The 19,250-nt window shown below is 37.1% G+C and overlaps 1 pseudogene; it reads left to right on the top strand.

Moving 5' to 3' along the window:
• Positions 1-17,404: 17,404 nt before the first annotated feature.
• Positions 17,405-18,651, top strand: LOC131608269 (glutathione S-transferase T3-like; annotated as a pseudogene).
• The last annotated feature ends 599 nt before the right edge of the window (positions 18,652-19,250 follow it).

Raw genomic sequence — 19,250 nt, 5'->3', positions numbered from 1 at the left:
TTACAAGATTGTTAAGACAATAAAACTTGTACAATAACATTTTTTTTTACGGGAAAATATTAAGTATATGTTTGGTAACGCGTTTTTTATAGCAAAATCAAATCTGCAGTGGCATTTTGGTAGTTATTTGGGACCTTTGACGCAAAAGCTACACATAGTAGCTTCTCCAAAATCAAATCTGCGACAAATCCATCACTCCACCAAACATACACTAACTCATTTCATTAATAACAATATTCTGAATACATGTTGGAATATCATAGAAATTATGAAAACTAGCCATAAATGGAGCCACCCGTGCAAGAGCGTGAGCAACCTCATTAGCTTGTCTTCTAACGAACTTAACATGAGAAATCCTAAAGAAAAGAGCCATCAACCGGTTACATTCTCCCGTGATAGCTCCAAGATCCGAGTCATTAGGTCTCGGAATGGTCACATTATCCACAACTCGCTTACCATCCAATTCAAAGTCTATATTTTCGTACCCCAGATCATGGACCCAGTTTAAAGCTTTCAGAAGACCTAGAGCCTCTCCAATAACAACATCGGTGCAAGGCGAAAACTATTCTGTCCGGGCTACAATGAATTTACCCATATCATCTCTTATGCAAGCACCAAAACCAACCTTATTTTAAGAAAAAAGCAACATCAATATTGCACTTAAATCTGCCCCTCTGAGATTTTTCCCATCTGATAATAGCTAACGGGGAATTAATAATCCCATTGCTGGGACGATACTGCTGGGCCTCTTTCCAATCTGTCAACAACTGATTTGCCCGCTGACATATAAGTATCGGAGAGTCTTCCACCTGATTCCAAACATGATTATTTCTCCCTTTCCAGATACTCCATAAGGTAACTGAGAAAATCGCTTTTTGGTCTTGAATGAAAACCTGCAAAAAGGAGAAAATCACAGACGCAAATAACTCTCCATTACCACTAATCTGCTGCAACAAGGCCACAGACCCACTCTTTTCCAACACTCTATGCTTTTAGGACACTGGATAAAAAGGTGATAATTGTTCTCTTCGCCAACCCTACACGCAACACAATTTGAGGGACAATTAACTCTTTTATCCAACAATCTCCTTCTAGTAGGCACACAGTCTCTACACAAATGCCACATAAAATTCTTAACTCGGGGGGGGGGGGGGGCTTGATGTTCCATAACAAATTCCAACTCTCCTTAATTATAAGGTGAGAGGTGTCAATAGCATCATTAATACAAAACCTATAAGCGCTTCGAACCGAGAACTTACCATTGGATTCATGTTTCCAAAACAATGTATCATTATGAACCGCGGTGAAGAGAGGAGTGTTTTGAATCTTTTGAGCTATCTCTTCTTCAACAAGTGTATAAATCAAATTTTGGTTCCATTCTTTACCATTATGAGTCATTAAGTCCGAGACTTTAAGATTATCCACCACCATGTTATTCGGCCAAGGATTACTCAATGAAGAACCATCAGTCAGCCAATAATGATCCCAAACCGAAATATTCACTCCTGACCCTATACTCCATTTTAACCCTTCCTTAATCACAAACTTAGAGCTCCAGATGCTACGCCACACATAGCTTGGATTATGACCAATATTAGAACTAAGATAATCGCTATTCGGAAAATACTTGGTTTTGTAAAGGCGGGAGACCAGAGAATCTGTATTGGTCGTAAGTCTCCAAGCGTGCTTACTTAACATAGCGAGATTGAAAGCATTTAAATTCTTGAAACCCATGCCCCCATCACCTTTTGGCATAGATAAGCGATCCCAGGAGAGCCAATGAATACCTTTGGCTCTATCTCTTTTATGACCCCACCAGAAAGAGTTCATCATCTTCTCAATCTCATCAATTAAGGAGGAGGGAAGAAGGAAAAGACTCATAATATAAGTCGGAATAGATTGTAGAACAGATTTAATCTTGGTTTCTCTCCTTGCTTGTGACAAACTTCTACAACTCCAAGAATTAATTTTCCTCCAAATTCTGTCTTTAATGAAGCTAAGCGATGATTTCCTGCTTCTACCAATCATGGAAGGAATGCCAAGATAATTTCCGGTACCCAGAAGCTGTTGAACCCCTAAACACGTAGCCAACTCTAAACGAGTATCAGAGTTTACATTCCTACTACAATAAAATTCAGATTTTTGAAAGTTAATAGCTTGACCTGATGCTTCCTCATAAGTGGCAAGAATATCCTTCATGACATTTGTGTCTGCAATATTAGCTCTGAAGAAGAGGAAACAATCATCGACGAACAGAAGATGAGATATAATAGGAGCATTTCTACAAATTTTAACACCATGGATATCACCTCTATTTTCTGCTTTCCTGATAAGAGCAGTAAGACCTTCCGTACAAAGAATGAATAAATACGGAGATAAAGGGTCTCCCTGCCTCAACCCACGTCCGGGAACTATCGGCCCGACCATATTACCATTCATACTCACTGAATACTCCACCGTTCCAACACAAAGCATGATCCACCCAACCCATTTTTGACAAAAACCCATAGTGATAAGGATGTCCTTCAAGTAATCCCAATCAACTCTATCATAGGCTTTACTAATATCAAGCTTAAGAGCCATCCCTCCGACTTTGCCTCTAGTTTTGGTCTTCATATGATGAATCACTTCAATAGCAGCCATAACATTATCCAGGATAGATCTTTCAGGTACAAAAGCTGACTGATTATCTGAGATGCATTTACCTAAGGTCTTCTTGAGGAAATTAGCAAGAACTTTCGCTATAACTTTATAAAGAACATTGCACAGAGCAATCGGGCGCCGATCCTTCCTAGTGGTTTGGATATCTCCCTTCGGAATGAGAGTGATGTTAGTTTTATTAAGACTTTATGGAAATATACCTGTTTCGAGCCAATCACACGCTGCTTGAGATATATCAAAGCCACAAGTATCCCAAAAGTGATGATAAAAACTAGGATTAAAACCGTCGGGACCCGAACTCTTATCAGCTTGCATCGAGAAAATAGCATCTTTTAATTCATTCAATGAAAATCCAACAGTAAGCATGTCATTATCTTCTTCTGAAATTAAAGTATCAATAGCTTGTAGAACTCGATCCCGAGAGCTTGTTTTCTTTTGGAATAACTCATTGAAATAAATACTAGCCAATTGACACATCCCTTCAGTAGATTGAATAACTTCTTCATTATCATTGATAAGAGATTTTATAACATTTACTTTTTTCCTAACAGTAGCTGTAACATGAAAAAATCGAGTATTGAGATCGTCGTCTTTGTACCAATGGGCTTTAGCTCTTTGCTTCCAAAAAAGATCATCTTTCACCAACAAGGATATCAATCTTTTCTTAAGGGCTAAGAAATAATTGAGATTCCCTTCCGAAACGTGTTGTCTAGCTCTATCCAACTTCTTGCAAATACCATCAATTTCCTTTCTAACTTTACACCAATTATTTTGACTCCATTTTACCATATCATCTCCACAATCTTCCAGCTTTTTAGTAATTTCTTCATGCTCACAGTTGATCCATTTATCACGCACAAACTCCGTAAAACCCGGTTCGGTAAGCCAAGCATTCTCAAACTTGAATTTCCTGGTTGTACTATGATGTACCGTGGGATTAATACAGCTTAGCAGAATCGCATAGTGGTCTGAGGAGGCAGCTGACAAGCATTCTAGTTTCGCACCAGGGAATAGATTGCTCCAGTCCGTATTCGTCATTGCTCTGTCTAATCTTTCTTCCACTGCTCTGGGAGTACCAAGGCTTTTGAACCAAGTGAAAAAATACCCTTCTAAAGGGATATCAATTAGACCAGCATCCTGAATAGCGTGTCGAAATCCTGAGATCATCCAATTCGGCCTTTTAGTTCTACCTTTCTTTTCATTGGAGGACAAACTATCGTTGAAATCGCCAATGATGCACCAAGGTAGATTGGAACTGTCAGTGAGATTACGAATTAAATTCCATGAGTCCCTTCTACGTGAGCTCTCGGGAAAACCGTAGAAACCAGCAAGTCTCCAATTACCTTGAATGGATCTTCAACCATCATATCAATGTGATTATTAGAGTAATTTTAAATAGAGCATTTTTTATGTTCTTGCCAAAACACAACCATACCACCGCTTCTACCAATACGATTAATCGAAAAGCAATAATCAAAACCCAAATAATAGCGTAAACTTTCAACTTTATTAGAGTAGCTTATTGTTTCAAACAAAAATAAAACATCCGGTTTATATCTTCGGATGAGGTATTTAAGACTCAGAACTACACTCGGGTTACCCAGACCCCGGCAGTTCCAGCTTAGAACAATCATTTGTCTTGGCAGGCCTGCTGAGCAGTACCCGCTAGGGGTGGCAAAACGGGCCGCCCGCCCCGCCTTCTGCCCGCCAAAAAACGAGCGGGGCGGGCATGCCCGCTAAGTGAAATGGGCATAAAAATCATGCCCGCCCCGCCAAAATGGCGGGTTGGCGGGCTTGCCCGCCAATTTTTATTTATATATTTTTTCATTTTTTTAATAGATTAATAGTTTTTTTTACCTTTTAATTAAATTTTTCACTTAATTTTAAAACAATTTTTTATAAAAGCAACTTTTTAACAAATTTTACTTAAAAAAATATTACATATATTTACAAATAAATATATAAAATAAACCATCAAGAATTGGAATTACTAGAATTAACTAAAAAAGAGGGAATTTTGGAGGAGGGGCGGGCTTTGGCGGGCGGCGGGCATTGGCGTGGCGGGCTATGGCGGGCGGCGGGTTTTGGCGAGCGGCGGGCCTAAAATCTCAACCCAGCCCGCCATTTTTTGGCGGGTGCGCGGGCCGGTCCAGCGGGCTACGGCCCGTTTTGCCACCCCTAGTACCCGCCATAGTTACAGCGACAATATTATCAGGAATTTGCTGAATGGGATTGTCAGTTCCAACTGCTCCCTTGTCTAGAATTGCATCTTCGAGCATCAGGTCAATTGCTGCAGCAGGGGCATTGTTAGCTTGTTCATTCGGACCAGCTATGGTACTATCAGTCGTACGAGATCTCTTCTTCACAGCATTCATATCACTGTCTTGTTGGAACTCCAACTCCGATAACATGCTTCCTTTTAAGAGAGGTTTGCGGCGGGCTTGAATCTTCGTGGATACCTCTGTGGCTGCGATCTTGCTTCTGCTAGTAGAAGATTGAGTCCCCTTTGCCTTTTCCATAAATATAAAGCATTCTATAAATTTTTAAATATTTTTATTATTACTTTTTGAAATACATTATTAAATTTCACTTTATTATATAGTTTAACGAGCATACATTATAATAAAAAATTATTATTTTATCGTGTAATTAAATAATTTTAAAATATTTTATAATATTAATATATATCTTATTCTTTTTATTATATGTTAACTCATTCACTCTTTTATATATATATATATATATATATATATATATATATATATATATATATATATATATATATATATATATATATATATATATAAGCGGGTGTGACTTCGGCTTTCGGGTGTGAGTTTCACACTACTCAAACTCACATCCAAAATATCGGATGGCATTCAAACTCGAATTCAAATCCAATTAACTTAAATTTTTATTTATTGACTCGAATTTGGGTGCAAGTAAGTCCCGTAGAGCTGGTTGTGCTTAGCATCTGCTTTAGCTATTAGATTATTCCATCGGAATAGATTTTCTCCATTTTGTGTTTCTTTTTCTAGCATTTTCTCCATGGTTTTTTTTTTTTTTAAACTTTTGGTTTTGTTGTATTTCTTTTGTAGTTCGACACTTGTGTGAGTATAACTCTATTGTGTTGATTGTTGGTGAGTTTTTAATTCCCTACCTTATTTATATATATTATTTTAAAGCTATTTTGAATTAATTCGAGAAAAAAAAAATTAAAATAACCATGTTTGATAAAAAATATACAAGAAAAACCATGTTTTCAGGTAAATTACCAAACTGTCTAGGTTTGGGACTGATGGGAAGTGAATGCGCCAGACCATTTGGCGCATATATACCCAACTAGCCAATCCATTTGGCGTAAACCCTAAAAAAAATTAGGGCAAATGGGAGTAGCCAATCCAATTGGCGCATGCACTCCTATAACAACACATAGGCGCCATTTCATTTGGCTACTATGTGTTGGTCCTTTTTTTTTTAAAATTTTACTTGTTTCCTGTATTTTCGCACACCGGTTCGGGTATATATCTGATAAATCGATTCTGGAAAGGGTCTGAAAAATCGATTTTGGAAAAACAGAAGAATATGTCTGAATATTGTTTGCCTTGGCAATTTCGGTTATTCACTAAAGCACAATTTATTGATGAAAAACGGAGGCAAGGTTACAAGAGGCGGTAAGCGAAACTGATACGTTGCATTAAAAAAAATACAGATTATGCTAAACTTGCGACGATGTCGAGCCACGATTAGGGCATCTTTTGATATTGTGCCCCACCTGACGGCAAATGCTGCATTTTCGTTCCATTTTGTCGCGGACGTCCATTTCGGTTCTAATCCGTGTACTATTGGGACGCCCTTTTTTCTTTCGCCGCATTGCGTCGTTGTGCCAAACTACCTCTCCATCATACTCAGGCCAGTAATCCTCCTTGGCCACCACAGGAAACGCAACACTGTAAACTCTGAGCAATGTCTGAGTCTTGTAAATCGGAGACAGTAGTGATATAGCGTCGCAGTGGGCATACGCACATGCAGCTATGACGTGTGAGCAAGGCATACGAAAAGCTTGAAACCTTCCACAGTCGCACCAATCTTCGTCGAGAAGAACCCTATATTGTTGCCTTGGCAGTCCCTCATTGTGGTCAATTGTCTCGCGCACACTGAACGTGCGATTGAATCGGTCGAAAGAAGTCACCTGATGAGTGTTCGCTTTTGCCGATTGCTGTTGCATAAATTTCATGCAACTATCGCTTAATAGTTGACCAGCTTGCCTAACATCACCCCATCTCCTGCCTCTTGTTGAGAAGAGTGAAGCCATCCTAAAGTATGTGGCCTCCACAAGTGCTGTGATTGGAAGGTTACGGATTCCACAAGATTAGTTGTCATATGGCCCCATCGCACGCCATTGTCGTATGCCCTTGTCCATTTGTCCCTGGAAAGATTATCTACCCAAGTACCTGCCTCTGGATTTGTCATTACAATCTCACTCCTATAATGCTGGAATGTGGGTTGGGTCAATGCATAACCAGCATTGACTAGGGCCTTTCTTAGATGTCTGTCCTTGATCTCCCGCATGAAGTTTTGGGCGATGTGGCGAATACAATAGACGTGTTTTAAAGGGGGGTCATGCCATCCGTTCGCTGGATTATTGTAAGCACTCTCTATGGAAGCGTGCCTATCAGAGATTAAACATATGTCTGGCTGGGGAGCAACATGTTCTCGGAGGTTCCTTAGAAAGAAACTCCAAGCCGCCGCAGTTTCACCTTCGACGATAGCAAACGCCACTGGAAATATGTTGCTGTTCCCGTCTTGTGCAACCGCCATGAGCATTGTTCCTTTGTATTTGCCGTATAACCATGTCCCATCAATTTGAAGTATGGGTTTACAGTGTGCAAAACCTCGGACGCAAGGTTTGAACGCCCAAAAAAGCCGATGGAATATTCCGTTTCCTTGGACAGGGTTTCCATCCGGTGCATGCGCGGGCAGTGTCTCTAGAATAGTAACAGTGCCAGGTGCGTAACTGTGTAGCGCATTGAGGTATCGGGGAAGAATTTTGTATGACTCCTCCCAGTTGCCGTAGACTGTCTCAATTGCCTTTGTTTTTGCAACCCACGCCTTTCTGTAAGATGGAGTGTAGTTGAAGGTTGTAACGATGTGTGATATTATATTTTTAACCTTCAGAGACGGATCAGAGCTTATGAGAGGCAAGATCTCCTGACATATAAGATCGGCACTGAGTTTTGTATGATCCTGGGAATTGTTAGGGTTGACACACGTGTGTTTATGCGTAATCGACCCTATTTTCCATGCATTACTTCTCTTCCTATAAGAGGCCAACAGTCTGAACCCGCACTCTGGATTTTTACAAGTGATTACATACCGTTCCAGGTTTGAACGGTCTACTTCAAAATCAACGTTGTTCGCCATGTGCCATTTTTTTATTCTTCTCAGACATGCCTCCTTAGAAGGAAACTTGTCTCCTTCCTTTAATTCTTCATCATTTTGTATGTAGGGTGTGAAGAAGATGTCAGATGATGGTTCGTCACCTTGGAGGTTCAAGTTACTCAGATGTGCTGGAGGTGCGTACGCATGAGCTGGAGGCACCAACGTTTGCTGCTCGTCGTCGGATTCCTCGTTGACCATGTCGTCAAATTCAGTTTCCAGATCGTCTTCTTCCTCGTCAATGACGTCAACCTCGTCTTGCTCGTTGACTGGGGGGTCAATAACTTGTGACTGGACAACATTAGTTTCTTGTGTCTCAACCCGAAGAGTAACGTACAGCTCGATGGAATCCAACCCAGAGTATTCGTGGGTGGTAAACATATCTTGCAAGTCTTCGTCATTGGCAATCTCCATCTCGTAAAACTTGACGGTGTTGTCTTCATTGAAATTGGGACATTGGTAAAAAACGCTTGCAATAGGACCCATTGCAATCTTAGAGTATAGTCGCTGAATGAAGTACGAAAATGTTGCTCTTTTGCTCAACAACAATGGTACAACCTGAGTGTTTCTCATCACAAAACCGGCTATCTCATGAGAGTAGGTCTCACCGTTCAGATGGGCATGCACAAGGTACTGGGTTGATGAAGCCATTTTGACTGGGAAAGTGTTTGGGTGTTGTAAGCTCAAGTCAGATTGGATAAAATTATTGGTGTGGGCTGTAACGTTTAGAAAATATTGGGTGGCCTTATAAATTGTGCTTCTTACATCTTTGCCAACACATAGACACGCTGATCTATGTCAAGTACCCCATCACGCGTCTGATAAGATTCCTGATAAGATTCCTGCAACGATTCCTGCAACGATTCCTGATAAATATAAATATTTATTTATATTTATATATTTATTTATTTATGTATATATATATATATCTATATTTATTTATAATTATATATTTATTTATTTATATATATATATCAATATTTATTTATATTTATATAATTATTTATGTATATATATAAATATTTATTTATGTATATATATATTTATTTATTTATTTATATATGTCATGTACCCTAGCATGCGTCTGCATATGTCCTGAAACGATTCCTGATAAGATTCCTGCAACGAATGCTGGTAAGATTCCTGCAACGATTTCCCCCTAGACAAAGCATGCATGCAGCCCTACATCTAGCAGCTAGTTCTGAAATAAATATTTATATATATATATATATATATATAAATATTTATTTATATTTATATATTTATTTATTTATGTATATATATATATATATATATATATATATATAAATATTTATTTATATTTATATATTTATTTATTTATGTATATATATATATATATATATATATATATATATCTATATTTATTTATAATTATATATTTATTTATTTATATATATATCAATATTTATTTATATTTATATAATTATTTATGTATATATATAAATATTTATTTATGTATATATATATTTATTTATTTATTTATATATGTCATGTACCCTAGCATGCGTCTGCATATGTCCTGAAACGATTCCTGCAACGATTCCTGGTAAGATTCCTGCAACGATTTCCCCCTAGACAAAGCATGCATGCAGCCCTACATCTAGCAGCTAGTTCTGAAATAAATATTTTATATATATATATATATATATATATATATATATATATATATATATATATATATATATATATATATACATATATATATAAATATATATATATATAAATATTTATTTATATTTATATATTTATTTATTTATGTATATATATATATATCTATAATTATTTATAATTATATATTTATTTATTTATATATATATATATATCAATATTTATTTATATTTATATAATTATTTATGTATATATATAAATATTTATTTATGTATATATTTATTTATTTATTTATTTATATATGTCATGTACCCTAGCATGCGTCAGCATATGTCCTGAAACGATTTCTGATAAGATTCCTGCAACGATTCCTGGTAAGATTCCTGCAACGATTTCCCCTAGACAAAGCATGCATGCAGCCCTACATCTAGCAGCTAGTTCTGAAATAAATATTTATATATATATATATATATATATATATATATATATATATATATATATATATATATATATATAAATATATATATATATATATATATTTATTTATTTATTTATTTCTATATTCATGTATAAATAAATAAATATTTCTATATTTCTATATACATGAATATAGAAATAAATAAATAAATAAATATATATATATATATATATTTATATATATATATAGATATATATATATATATATATATATATATATATATTTATATATATATGTTTATTTATTTATTTATTTATATAGCGTAATTAATCTTCAAAAAACCATAATTAACACAACGACCACATTAATTTTAATTGAACGATCCGGTTTTGGCAACCCAAAACAACCGGTATATCACAATATTAGATCCACAAAATAACAAATAAAAACTTGTAGTACACGCTCGATCATTGTAACAAAGAAAACAACACTTAATCTAAACTACTCAAGTATCACTGCAAGAACAAGTGGATCTTCAACGCCTCGGTTAACCTCTCCACTGTATGTCCAAAACATTAGATCCACGTCCACATCGTCTTTCACACGGTCCCAATAATACATGTAGGTGCCTTCTGGATTATTATCCGTCAACGTAATGTATGGACAACGGTAATCTATCTGTTTAACTTTTCTGGTTGGACCATCTAGTTGACGAAACCCAGTGTTGATGGCTCTAACAATTCTCTGGAAATTCCAGTGGGGGTTAAGGCAGACACGCATGTGCCTACCTTCCTCAAAAAAAACGACAGTCCAAACTGAGTTCATTTTTTAGTGTTTGCAGTAAGAATGAAGAAAGAGTTGGTACTTCAACTCCACACACTCATACCTATATTTATAGGGGGTGAAATACTGAGGAAAATAACTTTGTTAATTATTAATAACTTAAATACTAATAGGAAACTTGGTAATGTTAAAAAAACATTTTATTAATATATGCTCAGAGCATTTAATTGGACGGTACAGAAGTAATAGAAAGGGTAAAGAAATTGCGACATCTAGGAAATTACAACGGTTAGGACAATGTCTTCTCTATCCTCCATCATTCGAGTGCATTGAATGTCGTCCTCCATAGTCTCCCACCAACGCTGTCTTTCAAGAAAAACACCGCCCCTTGTTCTAAGTCTCTTGATAGATCTGATTTGTTCGCCTGGACTCCACTCTCCGTCCAAAAACCTTAAGAGGGTTCTCTTAAGCTGGTCCATGGTTTGAATGTTCCAAAACAACACCTGCATAGGAGGTTTGACGGCAGAGAAAATGACGTATCCAGTCCTTCGACGATAGTCCGGTTGATAGTCGAAACGCCTCACAGGGGGTGGAGGCTCTGTAGTCCGGTGCGAGCTATCAGGCCTTATTCGAGATCTCATTTTTTGCTTGTGTGTACTAATGCACACAGTAAACCCTAATTTATAGAGGGTCTGAAGTCTTGCCTTAGGTCTGGATCGCAATTAGGGTTTCGTATACAAGGCATACACGTAAACCCTAATTTTGAAAAAAAAAAATAGGGCCTTCTAATGCGCCAAATGGAATGGCGCATTAGTTAAAAAAATCAACTGCAAGTCGCCAAATGGTTTGGCGCATAAGAAGGAACTTTTGGAGAATAAGCCAAATCATTTGGCGCATATGTATTATGTGTGGACCCCCAGGGGCCCACCTGGTCCCACATGGTCCCCACCTGCATGTTCTGAAACGATTCCAGGAGTTACTGTAAACCAGCATGGAGTTACTGTTAACAAGCATGCGACTGCAAAAATTTCTGATAAGATTCCTGATCAGCTTCCTGCCAGGATTCCTCCTACTCCTGCATGCATGCTACCCGAGCTGTCACCTAGACCTGAGCTGCATGCATCCCACCATGCCTTGTCACCAATAGTTTGACTGCATGCATGCCAACACATCCTGCAGAAGCAACACCAAACACTTATGGCTGTGTTGACATGTCAAGCATGCATGATGTTACCGTTTTTTCCTCATCAATATATAAAGCACTTGGAATTCTGGAGATACATCACCATTATCACTCATCTACTCTTAGAACAATCCTTTTGCAATCAGCTTACGAATTTTCAGCCTTCAACCATGTCTCTCCTAACCATGGGCGAAACACACAGAGGAACCCCCCAGAACATCGCAACCTTTGTAAGTGTATTAGTATTACTTTAAAATCATGCAACTGTCCCTGATAAACTAACTGATTTTTTTGGGCATGCTTATTCTTTTCAGAACGTTCAACGTTTTCGCACTCGTAGTAAACATACCATCGCTCCGGACGACCGCATTATACCATACCTGAACATTGCTGGTTTCGGTCCGATTAGCAGGATCGCCGAGTCTTCTATTGACCACAAGTTTGTTCTTGCTTTGCTAGAACGCTGGAGGCCCGAGACACACACCTTCCATCTTCCAATAGGGGAGTGCACCATCACCCTTGAAGATGTTCATATGCTACTCGGCCTTCCTGTTGATGGTAAGGCAATTAATGGTTGTGTTATGCAGGCGAATAGCTTATGCCAAGAGGCAATTGGAATAGACTTGATAGAAGGAGTCGTTGGTGCTAGGGGGCAAGGTGTTAACCTCAAGAGGTTAAAGGAGCATTATAAAAATTTTCACTTGAATGATGCGTCTCCCCAAGAGACCATACTGCAGAAAACTAGGTGTTATGTATTGTTGCTTATTGGAAACGTTTTGTTCCCGGATAGCACGGGTAACACGGTTAACTTTATGTATCTTCGTTTGCTAATGGATTTTAGTAGAGTAGGTTTGTACAGCTGGGGGTCTGCGGTACTGGCTACCTTGTACCAGTCACTATGCAAAAACGCGGTTGCTGAGTCCTGCACATTCTATGGATGCGCCCTGTTGGTGCAGGTGTGGGGGTGGTGGAGGATGCCCATACTGGCCCCGGTTAACAACGGAAGTTGGGACTTTCCGTATGCCTTGAGGTAAGTTTTTAGTATACCATTTTCTCCTTACACATTCTACTCCATTCTAACTAAATCATTATATTTTTGTTGTAGATATTGTGTGGAAAAAATGGACTTCACACGTAATCCGCGGTCAAATATCACAATGTACCGCACGCTAATTGATCACCTTGGACCCCATCAAGTATTATCTCTAATTCTTTTCTTCTTTTTTATAAGTATTTTCCTTAAATATTTTTTCCCGAAGTAATGTATAAATCTCATGCATCCAGTTCATATGGCGACCGTATCTCGAGTGTGAGTATGAGCCTAGAGCTCAGGATGCAGAAATCTGGACGACAAAGTGCTGCTTAATCCGGTACAACATAATAGAAATGCATCAAAGTGACCGGGTGATGCTTCAATTTGGGATGCGTCAACGGATACCCGACCCTCCTGTTGACTTGGGAGTGTGGCACCTAAAAAGAGTGAACCATCAATGGACACACCAACACTGGAAGGATTTTGCACCCGATCATCGCCAGATGTGGAAGAACCGTCGCCAGTATGTCCTAAACTTCCCCGTTAGTGACCATGAAATGAAACCTTCTCCTGAGTACATGAGTTGGTATCGTACAGCCACAACCCCTAACCTGTTTCTTGCAGCTCCATTCTATTTGATTGATCCCCGTGCACAGAACTACATCTTGCCACAACAACAACAACCGGAAGAAGAACCACAACAACAACAACAAGAACAACAACAACTCCGGCAACAACAACGACTTCAGCAGCGACAACAACAAAGCCTGCAACACCGCCAACAACAACTCCTACAACAGCAACGACAACAACAACTCCAGGAACAACAACAAATCCAGCAACAACAACAAAATATTTTCAGTACTCCATCCCGTTCCGCACGCAACATCCGCCAATCAAATATGTTCCAATCCCAATCTCAACCATTACAAGGGTATGAAGACCGCCATCCTTCCTCGGACCAATATCAGACCCACTCACAACCATTCGGATTTGCAACATTTGTTGGGTCCTCAAGGGGATTCGGCCAAAACCTAACTCCCGGTTCATCTAGCCTTCATCTTAGTCCCGACGATGGTCCTCATGGTGAATCCTCTTACCGTGGCACCCCCTCCGGATTCGCAACACCTTCGAACCAATTCGGCTTTAACCAAGGTAGTTCTAGTGTTGCGGGATGCTATGAACCGGAGGTCTTTTCCCACCCCACTCCACCACCACGAATAAACACATTTGAGGGAATGGGTAGCCGACTTTACAACAGCGGTTTTCCGGATAATTATGGGGGCGTCGACGAATTCATAGACAGCGATCCACGCGACATCCCAGTACCAGCCCCCGTGACACAAACCCAACAAGAAGCACAAGGGGGCAGGGGTAGGGGTAGAGCTAGGGCAAGAGGCGGTGTCAATATTCGCGGCGGAATCAACGATCGCGGTAAACGTGTCATTACAAGACCAGGTTGCGGAACGGATGGCTATCTTGGTGATGGACGTCATTGATCATGTTGTTGTATTTTTCATTAATCTTTGGTATCGTTTCTGAAATTAATTGTAACCGATGTTTAGTTTTTAAATTATATTGTAATCGATGTTTAGTTCTTAAATTATATTGTAATCGATGTTACAATTTTGATTTTCGTTTTCTGCATTACATTTATAAGGCGAAAAAAATATTTTACAAATTTATTTCTGTAAATATCATAACAAATAAAATAAAAAAAAAATTTAAGTTTAATATATTCAACTAAAATTAATTAAAAAAAATAAAAAAAAAAAATAAAAAAAAAAAGGCCCTAGAACTAAGGCGCCAAATGGTTTGGCTTCTAGGGCAAAAACCCTAGACTTATGCGCCATTCCATTTGGCGCAAACATATTGGATTTTAGGGCATGCCAATTCATTTGGCGCATGCACCCAAAATTTACACTTATACGCCATTTCATTTGGCGCATTCAGTATTCTGATATCCCAAACCAAGACAGTTTGGTAAATACCCCAAAAACATGGTTTTTTCCGTATTTTTTTTATCAAACCTGGTTATTTAAATTTTTTTTTCTCAATTCGATGGATATATTTTAATATTTGTCGCATGTCTAATGTTTAAATTAATTGGAATTGGGGTTACTTTAGCTCCTCACTTGAACGTGGCCCCTGGCCCAGGGTGACACCACTAACCTTCATCAGCTACCTCAAACTAGGATTGGGTGACATCACCAATCATCAGCACTCCCTGCTGATGGGGCCCTAGTTTGGTTATTCTCAACCTTCAATAATTAATAAACATCATATTTCATTCATCTCTGCTTAAAAACAAAAAGCAAACTATCAATTATCCACTCAAAACCGCATTTCTTACCGACAACTAGTTTTCCTCACTATACATTAACTTTAACACTGTTATCACAATACAATAAAACACAGATAGAGAAATATTGGTGAACAAAATTTGGAGCATGCCATGCCTTACAAAAACAGTAAAAAGAAAAACACAAAATGCACACAACTATTAACTATACTAGAAAAACTCAGTGGTAATATTATATTGTTCATTTTGACGTGTTGTTTATTATCCATGATCATGAATTCAAGAAGGCAAAACTGCTTGAAACATGCATTAGAGGAATGAATTCTTCTTCTTTTGTAGATTATGTGAATCAGTAGAGGCAGCTGCAGCTGAACGAGAACACAAAACAAACGATACCACCATTTTAAGAATCCTTTTAAGAACACGACCTCGTTCAGGGATCATTCATGGTGGTGCTGAAGTTGTTGAAGTTGAAGTATCCATGTTGATGAGAAAGGTAACAACAACGATGAGCAATGAGAGAATGCTGGGTAGTGCCGACGAAGTTTAAATACAAAGGGTGTGAACACCGCGTAAACCGAGTAAGAGAAAACTGAAGCGTGTATGTGTGAGTTAAGAGAGGACTTGGGAGAAGTTGGTGACATATATGGAAATGTAATATTGTAAGAATGAGATGACTCATTCCAAAGTTGTTTTTGTTTTGTTTTAATTATTAGTAATTTAGTACTATGATTTCTTTACCTAAAGAAGGGAAAAAGGTTGGTGGCTAATAAAGCCTTGCACATTAGGAGTAGGACCATACTTTTCTATGTTCTTCTTGCTATGGTTTGGGGCTCATTTGAATTTGAATGGGTCCTGTTTCATTTTCTTTTGGAATATTATTAGGTTCTAGTGTTTCAACCAAATTCAAGATTCTTTTCTTTACACGGTTACTTTTTTCATCAATTAAACGACACGGTTGTCAAAATGAATCTTGATTGTACTGGATTGAGTTTGACCAAGTCGTGTCGTCTTTCTTCTCTCTCATCAACAATCAACATGGTACTATATTTGTTACCCCTTATATTTGATGTGTAATTCTTAAAAATTTATCAGATTAAATTTAGTGATAGCAAAAATATTATTTACTGTAATATTTATTGTTTTAGGAGATATTGTGATGAGCATTTGCACCCTTTATAAAAAAAATAAACTGTTTTACATATGTTAAAAAGTCAAAGTATCGAAAAAAAATAGTATGAAAATATATAGATTAATAATTAATAAATAAAAATATAATAATGAAAAATTAATAAATATCACATTAATATCTTAAATAAATAATTATTATAAATAATTATTTGGGCTGTGCTTATATATTTATCACTCTAACGTCCAAATCAATTAAAGATTAAAAATTGTGATAATAAAAGTGGAGATTAGAGAGTGTATATCTAAAAGAAAATTGTAAAAATATTAATACCTTGAACTTAGAGCATAATTATCGGCAACTTTCAACCGTTCATACACTTTAACCAAAGCCACGGTGTCAGAAACATTTGGATATTTGAGAAAAAGCAACGTTGGCTAGTATGTAAACGTTGGTTAGTTTGTGATCGTTTCTACATGCCAGCTGGATTCTAATTGACAGAAAAATTACACAAATACTATTATTATAATTTGTCAACAAAAAATTATTACCTACCTATATTATTAATTGTAACATATACATATACTATTAATTGTAAACCTATTTGTAACCATTTCAAAATCACTAACGGTAATAATATTTTTGAAACAAACAAATGTAACGTTAACTTATTTTACTAATTAATATTTTTGAATGATTAACGGTAACTTTTTTTAATTATATAAATAAGTTAGTAATTTTATTATAATTTTCATTCACAACTAGCCTACTTCTAAACTATTGATTTTATCTCATCTTAATTTTTTTCTTCTACACATTATTTGTCAATGGATCCTAATCAGAATAGCTCTTGGTCTAATTTTATTCAAAATGGTGGTAGTCCTCCTTCTATTCCAAATCAACAAAGCAACCCATTCTTTAGAAATGCACCTTTTATCTCAAATTCACCCCATAACCCAAACTTTCAAAACTCTCAATTTATCCCAAATCCACAAAATAATCCACACTTTGGAAATTACTCATACTATACACCACCTTATCCATATCAATATCAACAATTTACATCTCAATCAACTAACCCCACTATGCATCATGGAACTCAAATACGTAGTAGTGGTGTGCAACCAAATGATCAAGAACATGAAACACCACAATCTTGCACTCAAGGTAGCTTAGAAACTACTAACCTTAGTGAAGAAGTTGCACCTACACCGGTTGTGAATACACATAAACAAAGGTTCCAACAAAGAGAGGATGAAGTTCTCATTCAAACATATGGCTCAACGTTTCAAAAGATTCAATTGTCGGGGTTGATCAAAAAGGAGATAGTTTTTGGAAGAGGATCGACGAAGCTTACAACAAGCATCGTGACATTAATTACAAAGAAAGGAAACCGGCACAACTAAAAGGGCGATGGCACAAAATTAATCCATCTGTTCAAAATTTTGTTGGATGCTACAAACAAGCTGTGTCTACACAACAAAGTGGAAGTTCTGAGAGCAATATCATGCAAGCTGCATATAAAATCTATTTCCAAGATGAAGGTGAAAAGTTTACATTTGAGGCTGCATGGAGATTATTGAAAGATGAACCTAAATGGCTCGCAGGTTCATCAGAAGCTTCTACAAAAAGAAGAAAGAATTCGGCTTCAGGAGCATATTCTTCGCCTTCTAATACATTAACACCAACAAGCAGTGAATACGATCCATCATCACCTACTTTGTCAGGTCGTCCAATCGGTCAAAAGGCAGCCAAAAGGAAGGAGAAAGAAAAGCTTGTGGAAATGTCTTCTACACCCAATGTCAAATATGGTTCTTTGAAAGATGACTTAAAAACAAAAATTGATCTGATGTCAATGTTTGCACAGGACTATGCACGCATTGAGGGTGAAAAACTTGAGATAGAGAGAAAAAAGGTTGATGCAAAAATTAAGAAGGCTGAGATTGCTGAGGAAAGATTAAAGATGAATGATCTACAAATACTCTCAAAAGATACATCAAATATGGATGCAAGACAACTACAAGCTCATGAAATATTGTGCGACATGATTAGAGAAAAATATGGAATTAATTAGTATGATTATGTACTTTGAATTAATTAGTATGATTATTATTTTGTGCTTAATTAGGATGATTATTATTTTGTGCTTAATTAGGATGATTATGTAGTTTGGATTATTATGATTATGTATTATGTGCTTAATTAGTATGATTATGTATTTTATTATTATTTTGTATGATTATGAATTTTGTGCTTAATTATTCAAATTCAAACTAGCCGTTATTCAAATTCAAACACTACAACACGCTGGGGCTTTAAAAGCGCTTTTTTTGGGCTTTAAAAGCGCTTAAAAGCGCTGTGAAAGCCAGCGCTGGCGTAGGTAACAAAAGCGCTTCTGAAAGCGCTCTGGTAGACCCCCCCTATAAGAGCGCTTTTCTGGAAAAAGCGCTCTGGTAGATGCCCCTATGAGAGCGCTTTTTCTGGAAAAAGCGCTCTTATAGCCCCCCCTATAAGAGCGCTTTTCAAAAGCGCTCTGGTAGGTGTCTATTACTTTTATAATTTTTTTATTATTTCTAAACCTGCACTTTTGGCAGCAGTATTTCAGAACCTGTAATTTACAATTTTTTGGCAGTATTTTTTCATGAACCTATAATTTATCATTTCTAATCGATA

This window comes from Vicia villosa, linkage group LG5 (genome assembly GCF_029867415.1).
Source record: "Vicia villosa cultivar HV-30 ecotype Madison, WI linkage group LG5, Vvil1.0, whole genome shotgun sequence".
In the NCBI taxonomy this organism is placed as follows: domain Eukaryota; kingdom Viridiplantae; phylum Streptophyta; class Magnoliopsida; order Fabales; family Fabaceae; genus Vicia; species Vicia villosa.
Note: the sequence above shows the minus strand (reverse complement) of the source record. Positions and strands in the feature narration are given on the sequence as shown.